Below are 26,742 nucleotides of genomic sequence, written 5' to 3'. Positions count from 1 at the left end.
AGGAAAAAGTTTATATTCCCACCCCACTTTACCCCAAACATAAGCTGGTATGGAACATTGTGCAAAACCCAGAGTAGGGAGATGAGCTAGGAAGCAGGCCAAATGGTTGCGTGAACAGGAACAAAAATAAGGTTTCCACATGTGAGGCCGTATTTGTGCTGTGGTGCTGAGATTGCTGATATTCTACTGTCATCTGTGAGAGACAGATGAAGGGACAGCATCGTGCTTCCTCGAGGGGCCTGCAGCCTGGGAAGCAAAGGTTTGAAGACTAGTTTTCCTTCAGAAAACTTTGAACTGTATGTATACCAAGAGGTTCAGCGTACCTGAATAAGTCTGGTCAGAAATAACTCCCCTCTCCCTCCAATCTGCATATGATGGAGGGGTTGAGTAGTTTCCTCAACACTGCTTCATTGTGTCTGTCCACTTTTATTGACCCACACTATTTACAAACATCGGAGTTGAACAATCCCAACTCCATTCTGATCCACAGATAGTGTATCTCTGACAGTTTATCGCATTGCCTTTGTATGCTTTGTTTCACTGCAACTACTAAACAAATGCTAGTGTCCTAATAATTCTGGCTTTCACAGAATATAAGCACCTTTGTTCTTTTTACCATGCTTTTCAGCTACAGTCAGAAACATAAAAAGGAAATCAGTCGTTCCTACTGTGTCAATGCCTAGCTGCTTTGTGTGACTTAAAAGTGAAAAGGATTTTGCTCCTTTTATCTCATTTGTTACCAGCCCGATTTAAATGGTTTCATATCCATGGAAATGCAAGAGAAATTAAATCACTGGATCTTGTGGTCCCAAGTGCCCAAGATATGCCAGTAGCCTAGCCAGGAGAGAATTTCAAAACATTTTTCACCCCCTCACTCTTGTAGTAGCCGTTAAAAGTGCCTGACTTTGTGGAATGTCAGTATGACATGGTAAGCAATGAGAAAATGAAGCATTTTTATTCACTCATTCACACAATATTTTTATTCACTTATTCACATAAAGAGCAACCAATATTGGGAAATAACTGTTGCACTATGTACTCTGATACATGGCAAGATCAGGAAAAGCTAACCAGGGTCAGTATATCCACGCAAACAGAACTAAATTCACCATTCGTAATGGTTTCTCGTGTGTTTTCGTCTTCTCTTCCCATGAGGCAGTGAGTGACCTCGCTTAAAGCCCAATCTTTTTATTAGAAACAGTAATACTCTTCCAGTGCCTCCCTTAGCCAGAACATTTCTTTGAAACAGATGATAGCTGTTTTTCCAGAACTGCTATTTTCTGCTCTGTACAAGTTTCTGGAGACTTTGAGATTCTGTTCTTCCTCAGATGCTGTTTCCATTGATTTAAACTCAGGAAATATTCAAGTTAGAAGTGAATGTGTAACACATTTATGGTATTCACTGGACATGGCCTTTTTATAATCTGGCTGAAAAAAGGAGAAAAAAAAATGAACATGGCAACATTATTTTTTTCCAGAATTCATAACAATGTTTCTAACCTCAAAATTGCATTCACATGAGTGAGCTGAAGATTTGCAGTTCTCAGACCAGGTGAAAATATGATAGCCAGAATCCATAAGGCTGAGCTCAGGATTAAAGACAATAGAGTGCGACCTAAAATCTTTTCTTCCAAATAGTTTGTGTATTTAGTGCTGTGTTGAACAGTTAATCAATACATAGCCATCTGTAAATGAAATCTGGTCCTACACATTTATCTTCTACTTAGACCTGCCTTCGGTGTCATCATGAAATTTGCTAACCAGAACAGAACCCCTCTCCTTTCTCTGCCTTCTCCCATCCATACAGAGTGTACCTGGATCTAGCCTTGAATTCACCCAACTTTACAGTTCAGTTTTTAGTCCAAAGGCATAATTAAGAATACATGAATTCTACAACCTGTTTATGGAATTTACTAATGACTGAAAAATTACTTAACATTTCTTATTGCTTATTCACATTTTAACCTTCCAGTTGGAAACTTCTTCATACAATTTATCAATATTCTTGGGGGAATAAATTAAATCAAAGCTAAAATTATTCTGATTCTTTATAAGAATTATAAGAGATGCCAAACTGTGTATGAGAAATGTATGCTTTTGATACTCACATTAGAGTACAAATATATTTACTATTATCCTGCCTAGTCTTCCAGTTCTCAGTTTGTTCCATGAAATAGATTTCCTCCTTTCATTTTTACTGGTATTTCACTGAACTGACTACTTCTCTGTTCCATTCTCTGCAGGTTCATATTCCGTCGTGTCCGTCCGTCCCCCCCCCCCCCCCCCCCGCCGTATTTTTCACTGAAGTAATTAGTGACTACATTAAATATCATGTGCAGTATAGTTCCTTTTTCCCATCAAAGAAACAAATTGCACATTTTCAAGTGTGTCTTTTTTCTCTTTTAAGTTACTTAAACAGCAGGGTGTTTTTTAAAGTATAGCTTGCATTCGGGATGGAAGTTCTAGAGTTTATAATGACCTGGCATGCAGTTCAGAACTAACCTTCAAACCCAGTCCTGTACCCAGCTGAAGAAGCTGTAACTCCATGGTACAGTTTGGTGCTGCCAGGTGGTACCCAGCATTTTGACTGGTCAGAGTAAATTCTTAATTTCACATTGTAAAACTTTCAATATCTGTTGAAAGTTATTCCAACATAGCACAAAGGTATTAAAAGCAGCTATTCTTTTTAGTGAATGGAGAGCTTGTGTCATTTGCCTTTCCGTTGTCAATCTCTTTAAACACGGACAGGAGACACTCAGACAAGAAAAATCAAGAATTGTCCATACAGGATACTTTGTTTCTCTGTGAACCTTCATGCATTAGATATTCTAGAGTAATGATTTCTGTGCAGCCAAGTCTTTCTTACTTCTATCTGAACAACTGCATGTTATTGGTAGGAATATGTTTGTGGAATAATTATTTAGAACTTCACTCTAGGGTACTTTAAAAAATGGCTGCTGAAATCTCAGGAACATCAATAATTTTCATAAAGAACTTATTGAAGTTTATGAGGATCTAATAGGACGGAGAAGGGCAACACGGGTAGGTTTTGTTTTGTTGTTTATTTTTGGGGAGGGGACACAGCCAGGAAAACCGACCCGAATTGGCCGAAGGGATATTCCAGGCCATATGACATTGTGCTCAGCAGTGAAAGTTCAAGGAAAGGAGGATGAAGTGGGGACATTCATGGTTACGGTGTTTGTCATCCCAAGTGAGTGTTAGGTGTGCTCTGAGTCCTTGCTTTCCAGGAAGCAGTTAAACATCTGCCTGCCGATGGGAAGTAGGGAATAAATTCCTTTTTTAAGCTTTGCTTGAGCACACAGCTCATGTTTTGCCCATTAAACTGTCATTATCTCTATCCAAGACTCTTCTCGCTTTCCTTCTATTTTCTCTCCATCCCACAGGAGAGGGGAGTGAGCAAGCAGCTGTGTGGGCACTTGGCTGTTAGCCAGGGTCAGTCCACCATAATTGTATAAAGATTTCACATCTTATATCCTAAATTCTGCTGCTAATGAGATCACTATATATAATAATATAAAAATCACATTATATATACAAAAATATTTGTATATCTTGCTCTCAAGCTGTACTGTTACTTAGATTCTACTGATCTTTGCAAATAAGAATTAAAAATAATAGAATGCAAACATAGCTCTATGAAGTCTTCTTATTCCACTTTCAAGTCTTTGCTTGAATTCCAAGGCTCTGGAATTGTCTGATGTAGCATTCCATAATGATATTCACAATCATAGTTTAGATAGTCACTAAATTAAAAGTCCAGAGTATTGTCTCTTTATTTTTTTGAGAAGGAAAAAAAAAAATTACATAGTTCCTTAAAACTGGTAATAAAAGTTATTGTTACCTTTTTTACTGTGAGGAAGTTGAAACGTCTAGTGATTAATGCCAAAATTCTCTAGGATATCAAGTAGTTTTAGGACAAAAATGTCACTAGTTTCAAGGTTGCAATTTTCAAAATAATTTTTAAGTGCTCTAATATGTTGTATTTAAAGCACATTCGAATTGAAAAATGATAGACATGCAATCAGTAATCAGAATCTCTTGCAGATTCTGGGACAAAAGAGAAGCACTGGGTTGGTTTTTTTTCCAAATTTTTAGTACCTGTGTTATGGTATCCTTCAAATATAGATAAAGTCATCCCAAGACCATGCTCCTCACAGTGGTTAATTAATGTGTCTGATGTCAGTAAGGAGCCAGATGTGAGCATTAGCCCCGTCTGCATTTAGTAGGTACATTAACTATTTGTGGTTAATGTAATGGTCAAGATAAAGTAAGACATTCAGTGAGTAAAGACTGTTGAAAGTGACCTTTAAGCACTGCTACCAGGTGGAAAAAAGCCAGTAAGAATATGAACAGTTAATAGGCCAAATTGAGATCACGGCATCAGAACTTCCAAAGCTACATTAATATTACCAAATGTACCAAAACTAGAGTATTTCCAGAAAAAGGCAATATAGATTTTGAAGAAAAAAAGGCCTCAACTTGACCTGTTTCTATTTGGGTGAATAAAACTAAATGACTGTGATCTGGAAAATACTTGATTCTAAGTAGAAGGTTTAAAGGATCCCAGCAAAGAAGTGAGATGTAAAATCCAGAGTGTTTTACCAGTGAAAGGTTCTCTCCAATGGATGCAGCCTAGGATACAAGGTATTCAGCAAAGGAAAATCCCTAACATATGGTTGGGGAAAACATGATTAATATAAGGGGTGGGAACCTGTAGATTTGATTTTACTTTAAGTAGATTAATAGTAAGGTTTTTTTCATCTGTGTTCTTTATATATAATGGCAACAGTATTTGGAAAATAAAAGGGCATCAATATTTCTGTTCTGAAGCACTGAACAATCTGCAATGTGTCTTCATCATTTTCAGCCTATGTGTCTCCATTCTAGGAGTAAATAAATAGGTTTGTTTACAAATGCTAACAGTTTGACTTCATTTCACCAGCAAGGAAAGAAGTTTATTTTCTGTGAGGTACTGTCCACTGGTAATTTTATGATAATTAATCACATCCATCACATTTCTTCTTCCATGTTACTTTACTGTCAGAAAAATGTTGATATTTATGGTAAATTAATCTGAAAGAAGCATCAAAAATGCCTGTCCTTTCATTTTGAAAGTAGTAATTTACATTTGTGTACTTTATGTTACTTCTGTGACAACTTGAATAGTGCTGCAATTAACTGTCTATAATACTTTCCAAGATAAATCTGTTTTTCAGAGATTCATCATTCAAATATAAATATTTACTCCACATTCAAATGAGTCTCATTGATTGGGAGCAACTATTTGTCATTCACTAGTCTAGAGACAACAAAATCGTATTCATGCTTCAGTTACTCCAATATAATAAATTTTGAAATGTTGCTCACTGCTGGTTTATTAATGTGGATTTAATTAATTATACAAATGATAGCAAAGAAGGGCTTGAACTCTAATTTCACTCATGAACTCTAATTTTAAAATAAACTAATTTTAAAAGTAATTTTGGCCTGTGTGTTGCAAATTCAAATTAAGATCACATAAGAAAATTTATACCTGACGTTTCCTTACTTTTACTTGATTTTGTAAAGTGCATGTTCTTTTGAACTAGTTTTTTTTTTTTTTTCTTCACTTTTCACATATTTTCTTCTCTATATCAACTATACTCAACCTTTCTCCACCAATTTCTGCTTTTCTAGAGAGCTGATCTGTGTCTTTCAACCCAGGCACAGATACTGCCATATTCCTTTTCCTGGATGAGGTATTTCAGTGAATGAGGAGTGAGAAGCAAGGGCAGATAAATGTTTTTTCTTCCTTATTGGGCTGACCATAATTCTTGGCCTTTTTTGTTGTTGTTGTTGTCTCTTATCAAAGCAGCATCAAGTTTCTGAAGGTTGTGTTTACTTGTATAGCAGGTCACTCAAAGGAGACAGGCAGGAAGAAAGCCTCTTGTCATCATAACGTGGTCTGTACCACAGTCCATGTTTCACCTTTTACCCTGAATTAACAGCACGTGAAAGCAGGGAAAAGGTTATCCACCCTTCCTTCCCTACTGTCCTCTCACCACCTCCAGCTTCTCGTATTTTTCAACTCTGTTTCATGCCTGCTTTGTTTCTGCCAACAGCATCCTCCAAGTTCATGCATGTCTTATGCTGCTCAGATGTTTTTCTCTTGCTCCTAGCTCTCTTGCAGTTGCTCTCTCCCATCAGCCACTCTTCTACTCCCTGTCACTTCTCCCTGTCTTCCTCATTTACCTCAACATCTCCCAGATTGTATCTGCTGAAGATCTTTTTCCCGGCATCTCAGCTTTTCCTCTTGATGGTTTTTTTTTCATTGCTAGTGCCCACAAAGCAGTGGAAGATACAAACAAGTCTCCTACATTCTGGGGGCTACAGTCATGGTTCAGACAACGTCAGACAAAGTACAAGTCATTAAAAATAAGTTCTTATAGTAGTTTAGAAAACTTAGCTATGCATGAGACTTTTTGTGCTTCCAACAGATGTACGCACATGCTGAGAAATAGAGGAAAGACAGTTTTTTTATTTTCTTATTGACATAAAACTAATGAATTAAATAAAAACCATAAAATTGTGGTTTAGATCAAATAATAACATAGGCTTTTAAAAAAATGTTGTGTTACGTAAAACATTTATTTAGGGGAAATAACCCCCCCTAATACACAACAAGGCAAATTTGCTCTACAGGTTCAAAACTTCTTTCTACTTCTTTCTACTTTTTTTGTCAAAGCTTGACCAAAATCTTCAATTTCCCTTGAAAATTTATTTTGGTGAATTTACTCTCTGGCTGGTTCCATGGGGAAAGTCACAGATATAAAAAATGCAATTAATTAAATTTGAAAATATTTTATTTGGACTGCAGAGCTGAGAATATTTGATTGAGATTGTGTGAGAGGAAAGCATCATGATGTAAGAAGAGGTTTTGAAGTACTTCCATTTTTAACTAAACTTTAGCCTGCCTGCTGTTCTTTTATATGATTTTTCAACAGAGACTTAGTTTTTAAACAAGTATTTTCTTTCATGACCAGTTAAAGTGGTGCATCACAAAACTCAGCTTTTTTTCCATGAAGAAACATTACAGTACAAGCTGTGTATCAGCTCAATTAAGCACATACAGCTCTGAAGCTCTTCTCTTAATCCCTGTGGTGATAAAACAGTAATTGTTCTGGGAGACTACAAGGGAAACTGTGACTCAAGCAAGGACATGGTGTTCCGATTGATCTCAATTACTGTCATGTAGCTAATTCTTTTGTCCACCATCTAAATTTAATGCTTCTGTCTCCCTGAGGATTTGTCACAAGATCTCTTACATTATTGTTTTTGTGTTGACTTGTCACTATCTAGTCTGCATTCTCAACCAAACTAATTGCCTTAATTTACCTGACAATTCTTTTGAGATCTCAATTCGTCACAGTATTTTAAACATTTGAATTAATTCAATCATTAGTTCAGTGTATGTTCAAAAGATCAGATTTTACCTTCTGCCTGTTTTTTCCAAATACAGACATGAAGGGCCAAAATTCTACTATAAGTAGGCATAATTGATTCATACTTCATGAAGACTTCATTTTAGCGTGGGATTACAGCCCTTGGTAAAGTTACTCCAGATGTGTATCATGAAGAAAATAAAAATTCATCCTTCAGTTTAAATAGTCCTAATAGAATGAAAATATACCTAATGGCAACCCGTTTGTTCTTTTCTATATGCAGTGTATTAGATAATGCCCTTCAACATGCATAAAATGTTATATTCTCATTTCTCTAGAAACAGCATTTAGGCCAGTGTATGCCTTTCTGGAGCTCGTTTTGCCATTCTGTCATGTTAAGTATTTATCTCTTCCTCTCTGCCTAAGGGATAACTGTATCCAGTATTAAGGACAGAAATTAGGTTAGGAAATGTTCCTTTTTAAAACCTTAAAGTATACTATGTTTTACTTTGGGAATCTCATGTTTCATCAGCTGATGTGTACTTATTGCTTTGCCTCTCATCCTTCTCAGACTGTACCGTAAGAGTGGCAATTACAACCCGAATCACATCTCAGTCACTTAAAAGGATGGGTGCATTTCTCCCAATTTTTATTGTAAGACAAATCTCAAAAGGCAGGCTGATGAAAAGATTTCCTTTATGTCAAGTACACTACCTCAATAAATGATTGCCAAAAAAGTAGACAAATTAAGAATTGTTGACAATAAGTTGAAATGCTATTTTGAAACTCATTCCCAGGATAAATGAATTTGCAAGCAGTATGGAAGGAAAAGGTCACTTGAGACAGAAGTGCCCAAGTGGAAGTCCCCTAAGCGTCTAGATTGCCATCAGTAGTTATTAATATGTTCTGTGATCGTAATTGATAGCAACAATTACTTTGTTTCTAGAGATAACAACAGCTGGGATGTCATAAGATATTGGTCTAAGTATTTGGAAGAGGTCCAAGCGATTCTTCGTCCAGGAAAAGAAAAGAAAGAGCTGAGATGGAAAACAAATTTGTATTCTGAGAAGAAAGACATAATGATTTGTTATTATCTTCTCATAAATAATGACATCAGGAGAAATCCAGTACCTGTTGAACTTGGGATCTCCCATATCTGTAGGCAAAGACTTTTGCTCAGTGGTTCTGGTGCTATCATAGAGGGAATTGATATCAAGTGAGGATCTTACAAGAACTCATGACTGTTAGTGGACCAAATTTTCATATAATCCCAAAGGGTTTTGTACAAGAGGTAGTGCTGATTCTTCTTGGAGCACTGTAGCTGTAAAATAGCAAAGATAAGATCTTTCCTGTGATGATGTGCTCTAAAAATGTAGTAAAGACAGGTTGTGATGGAGGATACAAACCCTATGCAATAATAACTGCAAAGAAGTTAGCCAACACACTGTTCCTAAGAAACTGAGTGCTAAAAAGACCAAGCAGTGTCTTGAGCAGTGTAGGGTGAGACTGTGTGCCTGTTCAGGTCTACACCTAAGAGATATGAGGAGAGGTGAAGTAGAGTGACTGGAAAACAGGTAAGAGATATACCTTACCAATGTTGTAAGGAGGGAAGCCTGTGTTGCCAGGCTATAAAGGAGTTAAACAGTAACTAACAATGGCAGGAGGCTTAAGCAACCATGATTTTAAGTGCCTAATAAAGACCTTGTTCCTCTTTTTAGTGTTTATGTCATACAATGATGCTCAGCAAAACAAAGGAGTTGCAGTGAGAGTAATGTTTTACTGTACAAACAATAAATACAGGTTATAACTGAGCAGAGCTCTACTTACAGCTGGATCAAAGCATGAGTGTGATTAGAGAAATTAATTGCCCAGGAGATGCATCTATTAAAAAAAAAAAAAAAAAAAAGCCTGAAGGACCTGACAATTGACTTAAAAGCATCTGTAACAGGCTGCAAAGAAAAGGTTAGAACATCTGCTTTTGTGGTAAACTGTTGTTTCCCCCAGGAGTAATAAACAGGGTGGTGATAGTAGGGTTATGCAGTAAGTCAGCCAGCCAGGAAAAAAGAACAATCTTTGTGATTTTTCGATGGGTGTGATCCTTAACTGCATGAAAAACCTTCACATTGTAGATTTGATTGCAGAAAGTCATTGAACACAGTCCTAAATAGGCTTTTGTCTGAATCTGTGGGCACAAATTGGCTGCATTTAGTGAGGATGAGTTGCTTTATTCTGAAGGAAGTGCAAAGGGAGGACTCAAAGAAGATGAATGCATTGGAAAAAATACTGTAGCTTTTCTGCATCAGTTCACAGTTGTAAGCAGGTAGAAATGTAAGGACATTCTCCTCTTTAGAATACCCTTTATAAGCATGGGTCTGAAGGAACAATCTTCTTTTGAAGAATCAGTTGGAGATGTCCTAGGACAAATTGATAAAATGACTGCTAGCAAACTGGTAGGACCAATGATGTACACCCAAGTCTTCCAAGGCAATCAAATATGAAATTACTGCTTCCATTTATGTGGTCACTTCTCTTTGAGGCTACTTAAAAGAGTAGATATTAGCATATTAGTAAAGTAATTATGTTAACTTTTAACAAGGATTTGAAGAACAGGAGGAAGACAGTGGATCTAAGGAACTACAGATCTATACAGTGTGAAAAGATAGGAAACTATAATTAAATGATATTAATCAGTAGATACCTGGATAACAGTGATGTAGGGAAAAACTAAACACAACTTCTGCAGAGGGAAATCTTACCCTCAAAATCTATTAAAATTCTTCGAAGAAATCAGTGACCATGTGAATATGCATAAATAGTTAACAGTATCATTAGATACCTCAAGGATGTTTGGTAAAGTTCCTAACCAAAGAGATCATCTCTTGCTGTAGAGTGAAAAACATTAAGCTTTAACAATAGCATAAGAAGCATAGTAATAAATGGTTTTCCTCTTAGAGAATGTTGAACAAAAATGCCCATTACACATAAATAAACTATAAAAACAGATGAAGAGTAAGAGGAGAGAGCTCTGGCAATACAAACCTTAACAAAGTGTTTGGCACTCTTTTACCATAGGAAGAAAGTGTTAAAGTAATTCGCATAGTCCTCAGGAACCATAAGCTCAATATTTAGTGGTAATCAAAATACATAAAAGGCTAGGAATTTTAGAAAAGGAATTGTGAAAAGTGGAAAACATTACTATGCTACTTTATAAAGTCCTGAGTGTGGTCACTGCTAACTTCCACACTCCTAGTGGAAGTGAAAATAACAGAGAAAGACAATAAAGATAGTCTTGGAAAGGGTTCTTAAAGAAGAGGCTAAATAAAATTTTGTCTTAAAAAACAACAGTATATAGGGAAGTAGGCAGGCCTAAAGTATAAAGGATGAAAAAGAGGACAGAAGAGATCTCTTTCAAAGGACTACTAAATGCAGTAGCTCATACGAAATCTTCATTTGTGAATTCCCTTAACAACAATTTGCCCTCCCATCTTCTGGAACAGTAAGGATGGGTTTATTTTGTTCTGCATCTTCCCTGTTCTCTCGTCTGTCCTAACAAAACACTGTTGCCTGTTGTCAGACAATTTAATGGCCTTTTATTCTTAGGTTGTTCTGTTTTGTAAACGCAATTAATAATTGAATAAAATAGCAAATAGAAACTATTATTTGTTCATATATGATCTGCTAATTTCTGTTTCATCTGCCCTGGTGTGCCTTTTCCTATGGTAATCTACAAACGAAGAAAGTAACATCCTCCAAAACCTAAGCCAGTTTGGCTGCTAACACGGTCTCCGTCATGTACCCCAGTCTCATATTCTCTATAGGACCTATGGTAGCCTGGTGCCTCTAACCTTGTCTAGCCTTTGGTCTCATCCCAAGCCAACAACATATGGTTCTCAGCCCAAACCATGACCTAGACACCCTTAGTTCTGATGCTTTTTTAATTTCCAGTGTTTCATGACACCACTTGTCTAGCAGGGGGACTGAATATTCTGGCTAGGCAGAAGAGTAGAAAGGACTTTTCCAGAATCATGAAAAAATAATCATAAAGCCACAGTTTTATCCCTACTTTCACTGGGGTAGAGTCTTATTTCTTCATAACCTGTGCAAGAAAGCAGGATAAACCCAGCAGTACATAATGCAATTCAAAGCAGGGAAAGGACAAGAAGGGAAGCCCCATGTCAAATGTTTCCATGCAACAGGAGTTTCCTCACACCCTCTTACTATGACTTCTGTATTTCATTCCAGTCACACTAGAAATAATAGTGCAGAAACCCTTTCCCGACCCATCCCTCATAAAGCCTTCCATTGGGCTAAAGTCTGCAGAGCCTAGAAGGAAGCACGGGCCACAGAGAGAATCTTGCGGACTGATTCAGCTTACATTTTTGTCCCAGAGGCACCAAGAGAGTGAGCAAATGAATCCTGACTTTTTTTTGAAAGACAAGCTATTCGCAGTAATTTGCTTGTGGCTGTGTTGTTTCCTCCAAAGGGGCTAAATCTCCAATGGGAGCAGAGCAGAGCTTAGAGCTTTTACTTTAGATTAAAAAGTTTTGCTAAGGATGCCTTCTTCACTGTATGTGGAGAAACAGTATAAAAGCCAAAACTGCCACAAAACAGTAGCCGCAGCCAAAACTTATCTTACAGTACATTGGAGGAGCTGGATATTCAGATCAGAAAGCCAAATTTGACTTTGTGCCTGATTCTGAACTAGCACTGTCCTTACTCATGTGAACAATGTAATTCCTGTGGAGCGCAGGCTCACACCCTTTAAAACTTGAATGACGGTGCTTACAAGCCTACTTGGCGCCTCGTGAGTGTAAATATTTGTATATAAAGGCAGAGAGTTGTGCCCATGGAGTAGCCTTGTGCACCCTCTAGTGGTATGCCACACAAGTCGAGGTTTTGTTCAGTTATCTGGCTTCTAAATAACCTTTCTGTGGATTGCTGTCTATATTATATGTATTCAAGTGTAGACGATAGATTTTGGCTCATGTTTTGTTAAGTGTCCTGAGATCTTGACCTCTAGGAGATTAATAACAAGATAAATAATAACAACTGAACCACAGATTTTCCAAAGTTAATTATTGGCTACAATTGGGTAAATATAATTTAAATAAAGAAGACCTGGTATGGCATGTCCTCCTAGAATCAACCTTATCCTCCAGGTAGGAATTTCAGAAACCTTGAAAAAAATGTTTTCTTCATCAATCTTTTCAGTTTTAGCTTCGTGTACACAACTCAGTATAGTTCTTAATAGTTTATAACATAAGCACCTGTGATTCTCTTCTGTCACCCCAGGCAACAGCTTAATCAGTTAGACCCAAGTTGTTTGGGAGTGAGAGGGAGTTAAGTACAGGATTCAGAAGAAAGCAAGAGTAGAGAATGGACTTGTATTTTTATTAACAGCCATATTTTCTGTACCTTTGCAACTCTTCATGTCTTTGCAGGAGCGTACCATCTGCCCCAGGATTTGTTTATCTAACTAAAGTTTCAGAGGATTAGTTTTACTGTAGAAAGTTTCAGACCTGGATGTAGCTCCCAACCCTTGAAACATCCCTGAAATGTATGGTAAGACAGCAGTGTCTAACTCTGTGCTTTTTGAACAGTTAGCTTGTCGAATCTACCTGCCTTTATCATAATGCTAATCCCAGTCTGAGTTTAGCAAACTTCGCTTATCTCAGCTTTTGGTCTAAGTTCTATCCCGCAGGGGGACCTATATACAGCAACATAAATGGCTTGAGTGGGAGCACAACACATTGCTTGGAGCTCTCTCAGTTTTGTGTAAGTGGTCAGGTGGCAAGCAGCCAAACTCTGTGGGTCAGAGTTAAGGTATGTAAAGGTTATAAAATATTAACTCCTTGCTTTCCTCTAACTGTGCAGAAATCTCCTGCTGAGGGATTCAGCTGTAGGCCACAGAGCAGGTGTGGCCACAGCCCAATTTGAACAGCCCCTGCGGCTGGTGCTTTAGCTCAAACGTTGTTGTGGTTCCCAGGGCTGCAATGAATCCTCTTGGATTTGTCGAGCTTTTACCTGTTTTTCAGCCAGCTCTGATCATTAACTGGAACCGGCCAGATGGCCCCGAGAAACACTGTGTGAAATATGGGCTCACATCTAGGAGGGTTAGGGAACAAGAACAGAAATGTATCTATTTCCTTATGGAAAGAAAGGGAAATACTTTGTTAGATTTGATTAGCCAACATCATATGTTTATCCCACAATTGTTGCATGTTGTAGTCTGACTGAGGAAAAAAAAGAATGCTTTTAATGACTATTACAAGTTAAGGCAAGGTAAAAAGATACTGACCCCAAAACTCTTTAGATCCTTGCAGACTGCTGTCTTACAATGAAATGTAGAAAAAAGCTCTGCAGAGTTATATTTTCGTTGTTATATGTTTTATCTAGGTAGCAGTTTGCTTAGGAGTACTGAATACTTGGTTTTTCTCCACATGTTGGTAAAGTTGTTCTTTTGTTTTGAGGTTGCAGTGTTTTTTGTCTGGTGTGTAGCTCACTGGAGGGCTAATTTCAGTGTAGGTCCAAGTCATAGTGACATAAATGTTCTGAAATTGTATATCAGAGATCAGATATTCTATCAGCTTTTGTGATGGAATTGCTAGATAATTAACAAGTTATCATATCATATATTCTTCTTGGAAGTAACTGGAAAGAATGAATCTCACTGAAACTGCAAAATAATTTCTGTAGTCTTTCAACTTAAACCCAGAACTCCAGTTAGCAATTTTAAATATTTTAGAAACACCCTTTCTGTCCTGTCTTTACATAAATCCTTCTTAAGCTGGATAAAACTATATTTCTTGATGTGAAAATGCAGTATGTGTTTATCTATAGGGCTCCTTCCATCCCAAGTCAGAAGAGTTTCTTAACTTTCTGTAGAAATTGTAGGAGGAGAGGGATATGGCACATTTGGCTTAGTATTTGTTTTCCTTGAACTTCATAAACTGTTTCATGGGAATTATTTCTGCTTAGAGTGGAAATGGTGAGAAAGATGAGGAGCTAGAACTGAAGCTGGTGAACTTTTTACTGGTAAACGAGCAACATATGTTGGACTCCCTCCAGCACCACTGTTCAAACTACTTTTTATCAAGATATTTTCTGTTGGAGAGTATGAGGATGTTGATGAAATGTATTAAGTCTGAGTGACTGTGAAGTGAATAGTGGAAATAAATGCTGCTTGCTCTCTTTTTTCCCTCTTTCTTTTTATTGTATTGTACATAGGCTTGATCCATGAGTTAGGAAGAGTCCTGAATTTTCTGTCAAGCTCGAACCTCGGTCTTAGTGACAGAAATGTCATGAAATATTGTTATATTTTGGAGATAGCTAATTTGTCAGTTTATTTGATGGAACTCTTGCTTTAGAGTTCCCTTTTTTCTTTATTCTCTTATGCTTTTGCAACTCTGCTGTCTTTTTTTTTTAATGCTAACCTATTTAAAATTTCTTTTCCATTAGTCTAGTTTGCCAAGCTTGTGTCTAAAGGCTGTGCTGGTTTTGGCTGGGATAGGGTTAATTTTCTTCATAGTAGCTAGTATGGGGCTATGTTTTGGATTTGTGCTGAAAACAGTGTTGCTAATACAGGGATGTTTTCGTTATTGCTGAGCAGCGCTTACACAGAGTCAAGGCCTTTTCTGCTTCTCACCCCACCCCACCAGCGAGGAGGCTGGGGGGGCACAAGAAGCTGGGAGGGGGCACAGCCAGGACCCCAACTGGCCAAAGGGATATTCTGTACCATATGACATCATGCTCAGCATATAAAGCTGGGGGAAGAAGAAGGAAGGGGGGGGACACATTCGGAGTGATGGTGTTTGTCTTCCCAAGTAACTCTTAGGCATGATAGAGCCTTGCTTTTCTGGAGATGGCTGAACACCTGCCTGCCAATGGGAAGTAGTGAATGAATTCCTCATTTTGCTTTGCTTACGTGCACGGCTTTTGCTTTACCTATTAAACTGTCTTTACCTCAACCCATGAGTTTTCTCACTTTTACCCTTCCAATTCTCTCCCCCATCCCATTGTGGGGGGAGTGAGCGAGTGACTGTGTGGGGCTTAGTTGCTGACTGGGGTTAAACCACAACAAGGCAAATAAGAGAACAATGCTGTTACTTTTAATGAAAAGGAGAAGTAACCTGATCTTAATCTAAATTAATGCTGTTAAATTGAAAGAATTATTGTTACATTAACAATTACGCCTGGTATAAATTCAATTATCTATCGCCTCTAGCTATAACTTGTAAAATAGCAAGCTATGACATGACAAGATCTGCATCACCTAAATAACTGTATTAAAAGGCTGCTGTAAGAACAGATCTGATTTTAACAGAAGAGGAAAATGACACCCAGAAAATGAAAGAATTAAAAGTTAGTTCTATACACTAAATAATTAAAAAGCTTAATACTGAAACTGTTATACTGACAAAGGTTTTAGAATCCATATTTCCTAACAAAATAGTTATTAATAGTTATTGTAAAGCAAAAAAGCTATGCTAACCATTGTACCTACATGTGGGGGGAAATACTCTTTCAGTCTTGTTGGTGAATATTGATTTCTCAAGTAACACCTATGTGGCAGCATATGCATGTTTTTGTGTAGGTTGCTTACATTAGACAACATAAGTTTGTTTATACAGTGACTATAGCATACAGACTCAGATCCTATGCAGTTTGGATGTGACCGTCTTGTGTTAAAGGTTATTTTCTGCAATAGGTAAGATTCTTGAATAAGATTCATATTTCATGGATTTTGAGACATTCTTCTTGATAAGCTGCTACATTAGGGGAATCAATGTATTATTTATATTTTACTATCTAATTGTTAGATCCCGATGTATTGAGCTCAATATGAGTAGCAAGTTACTCAGTGGGACCATTCTGGAATACAGTGCTACTCATTGTGAAGACGGATGCCACTAATTGGTTCCACGTGATGGATCTTGAAAAGCAGCTTATAATGGCTATGCAGAAAGAGACCATGAAGCTGGAAAATTCAGCCTTAACTTTGACATTTTAGTACTTTAGTGAAGACTTAAGTACTAGTTTTTGATAAGCTACATTTAATATATACATTTAAACACCCCCCCACCCCCTTTTTCTACTGTGTAGTTAAACTTGGAAACAGCTGGTATTTCAAGAATAATCTCTAGAATTCAAGCATATTCTTATTTCAGTGTGGGGTCTGGAGTTCTTGGCAATATCAAATGCCTATGTTATTTTTTAAAACTGTCCAGGTCTTATAAAACATTTTTTAAAATAGCATTAGTCCATACAAATACACACAATTTGACAACTGAACTGTTTTTTCCAATGATAAGGCTCTTCAAAATAAGAAGAAATTTATGATCTATTTATATTCTGTAGTGATTTGCTTTCAGGATATGTTTGTAAAAACCAGAACATTTATGCTTGTGGGTCATTCTTTTTCTTTTCATCCTTTATTCTCTGGATCTCTTGCAACAGTACTGCAGTTGAAGTTCCTAATGCTGAAAGAGGTAAATACATTCTTGCAATGCTCAAGGAACAGGGTGAACCTACAGACAGTGGGAGTGACAAGTAGAAAGGAACTGGTTGTTCATCTGATGGATTTCTTGAGTCTTGTGCACGGGTTGAAGGATTGGCAATACTGGCACTCCTATACGAACTGCGCATTTGCACTGCTGCATCATGGCTATCTTTTGCTTTCTCTGTCTTTTTCTAGTCATTCTGATCTCCAGCCCTGTGTGGCTTGTATCTAGACGTCCAGCCAAGCAGTAAGAGAAAGAGTAGCTAAAGCAGTGTGCTGAAGCTAGGATATTTACCACTTGTACTAGTCTGTTACTGCCCAGCTGCAACATAGCTTTGTGGTCCTTCCACTGAGTCCTCAAGCACCGGCATGTTTTCTGTGGTGTGAGAACAAAAACAAACAAAAAATCATGTCTTTCTTCCTTTTGTTTCTATAATCTTGAGTTAGTGCTTGTATTGATAGTAAGAAGAATGTTTTAAAATGAAGGTGAGGTTTTCAAGGTGAGATGCTTTCAGTGAATAATTATTTTTTCTTATTATTTCTGCCCACATGATGGCAGTATATGTTAATCCAAACCAAGAAAATAATAATGATAAAAAATATATCTTTTCAACAACAGACTTCTGTTGCACTCCCCAAAAATCCAAGAAGCTATGAGAAGTTTCCAAAAGGCATTATGACCAGTTATGAAAGGATAACTCCCCCTTATTGTAAAAGCCCCCAAGACTTAAGAGGCAGTAAAGCACTGCTTCATGCAAGAACCACATGTAGCTAACTCTGAATGGGTATGGAATGGTGCTGTGTTATAAATAGAAGTGGTCAGTAAAGCTTTGTCAGTCATGCTTGGCTTAATCATTTGCAGTCAATAAAGTCATTGAAGTATAATTACCACTCCCTGGCATCAGTTTTGCAAGTGCAGAACTGGAGTTCTGAGGCTGCACGGGCAGCTAGATGCTGAGTGTTTAATCTGTGGTAAGAGTACAGAAAGTCTAAACAGACAGACTATTGAGATACTAGCTGCAAAAAAAGTTTAGGCATTACTTCAGAAGGATTATGACCAGGAACAAAATCTATTGAATCTGTCAAACTCTTCATCTATTTGTAAGTTGAATCAAGGCAGTTTGAGTGTGTGTGGGGTCTGCATGTGTTTACTGGGTGGAATCAGAGAACGTTGCCAGTAGTCACAGATACAGATTATAATGTTAAAAAGAAAAAAAAAAAAAAACAAAAACAAAGACCCCAAACCAAAACACTTCTGAGCTTTGACATATCTGTAAGCACATGCTATTTTTTTAATTTTCTCTGTATGGTAATTTAAGAGTCTTGTAGACTTAATTTTAAACCTCAAATTTTTTTGATGCCAAGATTAGATAAGAAACAGACAATAGCAGAACTTTGTGTTTTCAACAGCAAAAATAGGGAACTAGGAACAGATATTCAGTTTAGCCCAAATACATAAAATAAGAGGCATCTGTAAAGCTCAGCAGGTTCCTTTGATTAGGGTCTCAGATCAGTGTCACCTGTGACCAATTTACCTCCTGGATCAGGTTACAGAACATGTGAGCACAGGCACCACTCTTTTTTTCTTTTTCCTTGTTTTTTGTAACTCTGAGTTCAGTCTTAACAGATGTGATTTTTCCCTTCTTTTCCTTGATGTTGTATAAATGAGGAATTGGGGCAGTACTGTTTTGCTTGTGCAGCTTTGTTTTGTGAAAAACTTGGACTTCATATGTCTGGAGATCTGTTCTGTGACATGTACCTGCAGATATGAAGCTGAAAAATGGGAACTAAAGCGGCTAAGATACCAGAGTAAGTAATCCATTGCTACCTTTGCTTATTGTAGTTGAAGTTTATATTTCTCAGATCCTAGGGATTATTACCCTAGGTCCTATATGGTTCATTGTAAGACGTACCATGGCTAATGTATCTTCTTATATCATATCTCTTCTACTTGCTGCTATAAGTAACATGCTCAGTAAGTCCTTGCCCTCATGGTTTATACTCTGCAGGTACGTAGGAACTTATTGTGGCATGCTGTATTCCCATGTGTTTGGAGTTATCACTCAAGCTCTACCTAAAAATAAAACACCAAAAGTCTATTGTGGTAACTCAATCATTCCTGTGTCCACATAGGACTGGTGCTACTAATGGGAGAAGTCCTGATATCTTCAGTGTCTAGGGAGTTTACTGACTGTGTAATTCCTATAGATTTGGGCAAATATTCATTTTGTTTTACCCTTACTCATCTCACATCTGTAATAATCTCCATTTAGAATACCTTGCTTTCTTCTCAGCGGGTAGCCTACAAATACCACTTATTTCTAGAAATTGCCTATCAAAACTGCATAAATGTGTTATTCTTTTCTTCCTACACCCAATCTCATGTATAAGGAAATAATCTCAATCGCCCACTAGTATATTCCTCTGCGTGATCAGATTAGAACTATTTAACTGGCATTCCTCTTGCTCATTTTACGATACTGAGCTATTATTCCATAAGGAAGTTTTCCCATTAATTTAACCCATTTATAAAGTGCTATTTAGTAGAACGCAGGGATTATCCCAGACTAGAATCCCCTGTGCTAGGCCCTGATCATATGAAGAATAGGAGAAAATGTCTGTCTTGAAGAGGTTAAGTTGAAAAAAAACAAAATTCAGGTACGACTCCCACCAAAAAGTAGATAAAAAATATGACTGCTGCAAATAGACATAGTGCCACAGCGTCTTGGGATGGGCTGAGGTAATAGCGGACAAGTGTGTCAGATAAATATGGAGGGAAAGGGGGTGTGTTAGACTGGAGGGAAGGGAGGCTGAAGAGAACAAGCTGGATGTTTATTTCCTACACATTCAAAATATTGCTGAAATTCAGTTTAAAAAATATGTAGAGTTTTCAGAATGTCCAGGGTCCTTGGTTTGTGCTTATTCCTACTGCCTCATTTCTTTCTGTCCCCAGACTGAGGCAGATTTTGTATGCAAACTAATAATAATGTAAGAAAGCATAGGGAGTCCCTGTACCTGTTTGGGCTTGGTGTATGATTGCTGGGCATAGCATGAAATGATGTTTTAAGGTATGGATTCAATTTTTTGAGGAAAAATTACGTAGCTGATGAGACTCTAAGGCATGATTATTAAACTAGTTCCTTGTATTATTTTGAAGGAAGTACATTTTGCTCTAGGCTCTTTAAAATTACTTTAAAGGTGTAAAGCTAGCTTTAATACTTGCAGAATGTAGAACTGGTGCAAAGCAATAGGTACTCCTATAAAACAGCATATTTCGTGCTAAGAAGAGAGGGCTAATCAGTTTACTATGCAATATTTTGATACTAAGACGACTGTAAAGGCAAAAAGTGCTACTGTTATGTTCACTGTGAGTCTATCTTGCCTGAAGTTAAATAGCTGAGGTATTTGGAAACTAGCATGAAGGAAAGATACCAGCTTTAGGTGTGTAACCTCTGGAGTGGTACGTCTGTTAAAAGGTGAGGATGGCATTACCAGATGCACTCTAGATTGCTGGTCTCCTGTTTTTCCAGCATTGGCAAGCAGAAATATATGGGTGAAGATTCATGGTTAAAGACTAACTTATCTTGGATGTCCTAGAGAGAGCCCTCAAGGTTTCTCAGAGGGAGCAGATTGCTGCAGGCCTGGCAGAGAAAGCAGTTGTGCTATCTAGAACTCCTGGGGAGAAGAAGCAGCAGAGGGAAATGAATTGTACCAAGAAGGCATGTGGGCTGGATAGATCTGGGTACAAGCCCGACACAAGCTTTGTCATTGCTACATCTTCATCTCTGATTTGCAATTACGTGCTTTCCAAAATTGTGAAAGACAGGTTCTTAAGGTAGTTTTCTGTTCTGGAATGTGGGAAGAGATACTTCATGGGGCTAGTTTATGAAAAAAATAATTTCTTCAGCAAATGTTTGCATAAGTTATGCTGATATTGAAATCACTATTTATCACCCTCCCTGAAAATAAAATTCTCAAAGTATGTTTCTCATTTTTATAGAATTGCTGAATCAAGTATTTATGCTTATATATTCTACAATGTATATGAAAGTTTCTTTCATATATAATCAAAACCATTCCTTTTTGGTGAAAACCCATTGTTTTGAGGATTGGTTCTCTTAGCACCCTGCTATGCTCTTGTAAATTAACTTGGACATAAAATTGTGAACAAGAAGTCTTTTAAAGGCAAGCCTTTCAAAACTGGAGAAGCACGGGAAAGCTGAAACAGCGCATTTTTGGAAACAATGCGCTTGAAGGTAATTAAGAATGCGGAATTAGTCCTGGTGCTAATATTTCCTAAATATGTCAGTGGAGGCTGGAAAGGATTTATTTATTGAAATAACTTTCTAGCATGTAGGAGGCAGTGCTCCTAGAGAAAATGGTTAGGTATTTGAGCACCTCTGTATCATTTCCATAATTGTAGTCTGATACTCAAGTTGCAGTCTTGTTTTCTTACAACATTTATTCAGGCTGAAGCACTCCTGGATGCTGAGCTCTAAGAGAAATGTTTCTTCCTTTGTGCCAGGTTGTACTTTGTTTTCTTTCTTATTTGTTTTCCTGTATATATATATATATATACTCTTACCATTAATAGTATTTAAGCAAGTGGATTCTATGTTGCATCTGAAATAAATTTCATCCTCTATCTCTCTGATAAACTGTCTGATAAAATTCCTAATTTGTTACAACCTGCTGTAAGAAAACATAGGTGGAGATTACTGGCTGGCCCATGACTTTGACAGTGGGTATAGAACCTTCTAACTGCAAGCTGCTGTTTAAAATTCGATGTAGTACATTGCAACCAAACAGTAATTGGACTGTAACAATTCTGAGAGATTAGTTTGGTCTCTGTCCAGTCCCCAGTGGGTAAAATGCTTGGCTATTGCTGCAGTTGGAGCTAAAGGGTGGCCTGGGGCTCTCTTCTTCCATCCATTGGGATCTCTTTTGTATAGATGCCCCACCCCCCCAAACAAGCTTAGCAAGCCAACAGGATATTTCTTGAAATAAGGAGTAACTTGGACACTGTCCTTTCTCCTGTCGTCCAGTCCATGGGTGTGTCTTGAAAAGAGACTATTAATTGGCTGTTATTTTGCACAAGAGACTCTCAGCTGCAGAAATATCCTTTTATGGGCCTCTTCTTGCTTATGTAATTCAGAGGTGCCTTGGGGCTTCTTTGACCTAGTTCCCTGTATAGATTAATGGGAGTACTGCTCTCAGGCTCAAAGAGTGCCTTTGTTTATAGTTTTCACTAGCACAGTGGAGAGATCTGACTTCGGTGATCTTGGCATGGAGAAAATGACAGATTGGACCATCCTCTTGCTCTCAGTGGTAAGACCTTTAGGATGGAAGTGCTCAATAGTGGAGATGATTGCACAAGTTTTGTTATGCCATCCACTAAATCTATTTAATATGGTGTAGAATGGCAGGATGTCTACAGCACTAAAGCCTTCCCTCCCCCACCCCCGTCAATTCAGATAACACAATACTTATTTGGAGCAGCATTTTTCATATATATAATCTGATAATTGATCAACATGAATTGTTTCTATTTCAGTGTTACATATGCTGAACTCAGCATGGTTCAGAGAATACAGTATTATGTCTAAATTTTATAATTTATAATATAATTTCATGATTAAAAACTCTTGTGCACCTCATACACAAAAAAATTATTAACTCCTGGCTAGGTAGCAGCATAAAGATGATATCTTCATTCTACTGGATGTAAATATTAGCTTTGTATGTTTGTTTTAGTGGTGAAGTGAAGGTGGCTCAGAATAGAAAGTGCAGAGTAAAACCAATTTTGAGTTCCACTGTTCCTGCTCCAACCACTGACTCCTTAAGGTGTATTCGGCACTTGGAGGAGCCTGCCTTAGTGAAGAAAAGCTCATTACTGTGTTCTTAGCTAGTTTAAATTGAACTCACACTTGAACTCAAGCATCAATCTAACTGCAGTTTCACAGAGGAAAACATAGCTAGCTCAGGTTCTCAAGTTGTGACAGGCTAGACAGCCTGTAGTATCCTTGTAGCCAGTTAAAAAGTGACTGTGTGCCCGCAGCCTAACCAGTAGTGTAATTGCCGCAGTGTAATGCACTGTGCAAAACACCAGCAGTGTAGTGGTTTCCATAAAATTGGGCTGAACTACAACTCTGTAAAACTGAAGAGTGTGAAAGTTCTGCTGCATAGTCCATCAATAGTTTCATTCAACTTTAAGGAACAATTTATTTACTTATTAGTAAGAATCTGGAAGAGTTGGGTCCTGTACGTCGGACAGCATGCTGCCTGATTACATGTGGTCTCATCAGAACTGTGCTTCCTGCTTTAGGGAAGAAGTCTTCCTGAGGGACAAAGAAAACTTACTGCGTTCCAGATGAGGGTTAAAGAGAGAGAATTTAGGTTGTTTTCTGCTAGACAAAAGCTCTTTATGGTTAGTTAATAGACAGGTCAACAAAGAACAATCAGTGAGTAGTCAATTATCTGTGTCCAGTTATGAATTAATAAAGAAGTCTCAAACATGTGATATAAATGAAAAGCATCTTTATCCAATGCTGATGATAATGAAAAAGTCTGACTTTTTCTACTTGGTTGTGCTGGCTCCAGCAATACTTCTTGGCCAATGTCTCCAGTGTGTGATGAGAGCATTAGCATTCTTTATGGAAACAGTGAATATTTCCATACAGAAATAATACTGCAGAATTGTGAAACAGTAGAAGCTTGAAGCTTCTCTTGGTTTGGCTGGATGAAACAGTGGTGTGCTCTCAGGTAGAGTATGTAGCATTTTCTTACACAAAGCTTATCACTTTGTGTATGACCTAATATTTCTAAAAGACCACTGTAATGCTAACAGCTAATACCTATTCATCGTTTCTTTAGTATTTCTTCCTTTGTAACAGCATCTTGAATGTAACTTGTGAAACTAGCTCCCAACAATTGAGCATCCCTTATAAACAATACCTGAGTGCATACATAGTGCACATAGTTGTCATTCTCTTGTATTGCCCTAAGAATATAGTGTGGTAATGGTTCCAGAGTTTAAGAATCAACATTTCTTTAAATATTTTCTGCAAATATTAATCTGTATGCCTTCAAGGACACAGAAATATGAGTGGAAGTAGCTGCAAATGTTTGAGACGTGAAGTCACATTGAGGCTTAATGGAAGAGTATGTTTTCTGGGGTAGCTCTTCCCGAACTTACAGGTAAACGGTAGCTGGACTTGCTCAGGCCAAGTAGGAAGCTTCAGTTCTACTCCATTGACATTCATAGAATTGCAATGTTGTAAATTTTTGTTTCCCTTTGGGATGAAGTGAAAATACAGGCCAACTCTAGGATACCAGTGTCCTAAACAGGCAACATGGTTTTACTGCCAAGCAGCATTATTTTGTCATTAATATTTTAATGCTCTAAGTGTTAAAGGGTGTGATGGTCTTAACCATATTATTTCCTTTGCTACCTTTTTGCTTTCACTTTGAGACTTTTCAATATAACTTGTTATACAACAGTCAAATGTGATCAAAAAAAGTAGGAATTTAGAGATCAGCATTGATTTTTAGTGTTTAACTATTGCTCCTGGTGGGTGGAAAATCAATTATATTAAACATCAAGTATTTCAATTTTGTCAACTTGGTCTGAGTATAAGGCAGAGATGAAACCTTCATTATTTTGTCATAGTGAGAATAAAACTTGCAAAACAAAACGATACCATGTTACTCTTGGTGTCTGACCATCATAACAATATGGCTCTATTAAAACTGCAGTGCCTCATAGTTGTAGGAAGACCTTTTTTTTCACTTCAGTATGTCCTTGCACTGATGCTGCGTGAAGCAAGTAGGTGCAATGATTTTTTTCTCATTAAATAGATTTGGCACAGAAGTTCATCAATTGCATGACAATGTTGTAAGGCTGGCCCATGTTTGTCCTTTTAGCAGCATAAACCTGGTATAATTTGAAAGTCAAGGGTGCCACACTGATTTATGCTAGCTGATTGTGTAATCTCCAAACAAGAATTTAATTGGACTAAAACAGTTACATAGAATCTGAAGCAACACGGTACATATTGCCCTCAGCTCCTCAGGTCAATAAGGAGTAGATTGGGACTGGTGTGTGAAGGTATGACTTGGTCCACAGCCTTAATAATGGGAACCTGTGGACAAAAAGCATGCTAGCTCTCTGATGGCAACCCAGCACTGCAGTGGTGTTGGCGTCTGGCAGTTTCTGTGTGTGTAATAAAATATCCTCGTCTTTTCATATAGCAGCACTGCATGAGAAGTAGTTCACTGAATTTACTTTTAACAGTGTTTTGGTTTCACTGTGAAATGCTCCCACACACAGTTTTACGGGAATGTCTGTCTTCCAGTTAGGCAGAGTAGTAACTAAAGAATTCCCCTCTCCCATTACTCCTGCCCAGTGGGGGAGGACAGCATATATACAGCAGGATCTTTTTTATGTTCATCTGTAGGTGGAAGTGCCCTGCAGCCAGACACTGGTTCCATAAGGAAACTTGAGCAATAAAAATATTTTATGCTTTTACCCACCCCATTAATCAACAAAGATATTTCTGCAGGTGTGAAGTGGCTTCTCCAGCAATGCTTCCTTCAGAGGCAGAGTAATAAAAGAGATGTGTGGCACTGTGAAAAGAAGGGGTCAGATGGCTTAGGCTGTCTTTTCAGGTTTGATACATTTTCTGTGCGACTTTGTGGCGATACATGACCTTGCTGTTGTTTCTCCTTCTGTTTCCAGATAAGAGGATAATTGCAGGTTATAAATATTGGAGCTCTGGATCTGAGAATTCACTTGGGTGGTAGCACCTTCAGATTTGGGGCTCTCACTTTGAAAACAGAGGCAAAGCCATGGAAGATAAACAGCCAGTTTGTTACCTGAAGGAATGCTCTTGAGATGTTCAAGATCTAGCCAGTGTCTTATCTGAGATGTTAGTCAAGTAATAAACAGTTATTCCTTATAGTCAACTGGCATGAAATTCAGTCCTATGCAGAAACAAGTCCCTGTGCTTATGAATAGACCTACACAGTGCTAGTTTAAGTGGTTCATAGACTTGCTAGCGAGCCAGAGTTTAGGACTGGATGATGTCAGTTGTATTTATCTCTGTCAAAAGAGAAAAATTGTAAGGCATAAACTCTGTCTACCTCTGTATTAAACCGTACAGATATCTGCCTCTGAAGGGAGGCAGATGCCAAGCTGGCTTAAACCTGATCCTCACAAACCCACACTTTACCCTTAGTATCCAAACTGTCCTATTAATCTCCTCATTTTAAAGAGAGAATTATTTTTCATGCGGCCGTGTGCATAGTGTACAGTCATAACTACTTCTCAATTTTCTGCACTGACTGCAGGGCAGCAAAAAACCCCTCTGTGTAAATGAGTCAGTCTTGGAAAACTTGCTTAGTTATTGACAGTCTTATACCTAGTTTGTTCCCTTTTAATCAGCTCTAGCAGTAACAATGTTTCACCACAGACATGCATATACCATGCTTTAAGCACCTAAGCTAGTGCTCAAATGCCCATTTCTGGAAAAGCTTAAAAGTGGCATGTTGTTCAAAAGTTCTTGGGGTGTCTATTGTTTGTTGAATAGCCACCGACTATAAAGTCTCAGCTCCTCAAACAACAAAGCACTCCTCTGAATTGCTACTTACAGAAGGCTATGGTTGACTAGGGAAGGGGAAAAAGAGGAGAAATCAGCAGTCTCCTGTGACTTCACAGTTATTTGGCCAGGAATGGTGTCCTACACTGACTGCAGTCAATGAATATCAATGAGGCATGTCAGTCAGCTTGCCTTTCATTGCACA

General features: G+C 37.8%; 1 long non-coding RNA gene across 1 annotated transcript in view; it reads left to right on the top strand.

Moving 5' to 3' along the window:
- The first annotated feature begins 18,616 nt into the window (after nucleotides 1-18,616).
- LOC148057053 (uncharacterized) overlaps nucleotides 18,617-26,742 on the top strand; it is a 60,453-nt gene continuing 52,327 nt past the window's right edge. The window contains exon 1 of the long non-coding RNA XR_015702082.1: nucleotides 18,617-18,750. This is a non-coding gene — a long non-coding RNA (uncharacterized LOC148057053). The remainder of the gene's footprint in view (nucleotides 18,751-26,742) is intronic.

Source organism: Nipponia nippon, unplaced genomic scaffold (assembly GCF_047370975.1).
Source record: "Nipponia nippon isolate SJK-2023a ecotype South Korea unplaced genomic scaffold, ASM4737097v1 scaffold_10, whole genome shotgun sequence".
Lineage (NCBI taxonomy): Eukaryota > Metazoa > Chordata > Aves > Pelecaniformes > Threskiornithidae > Nipponia > Nipponia nippon.
This window is presented reverse-complemented; position numbering and strand designations above follow the sequence as displayed.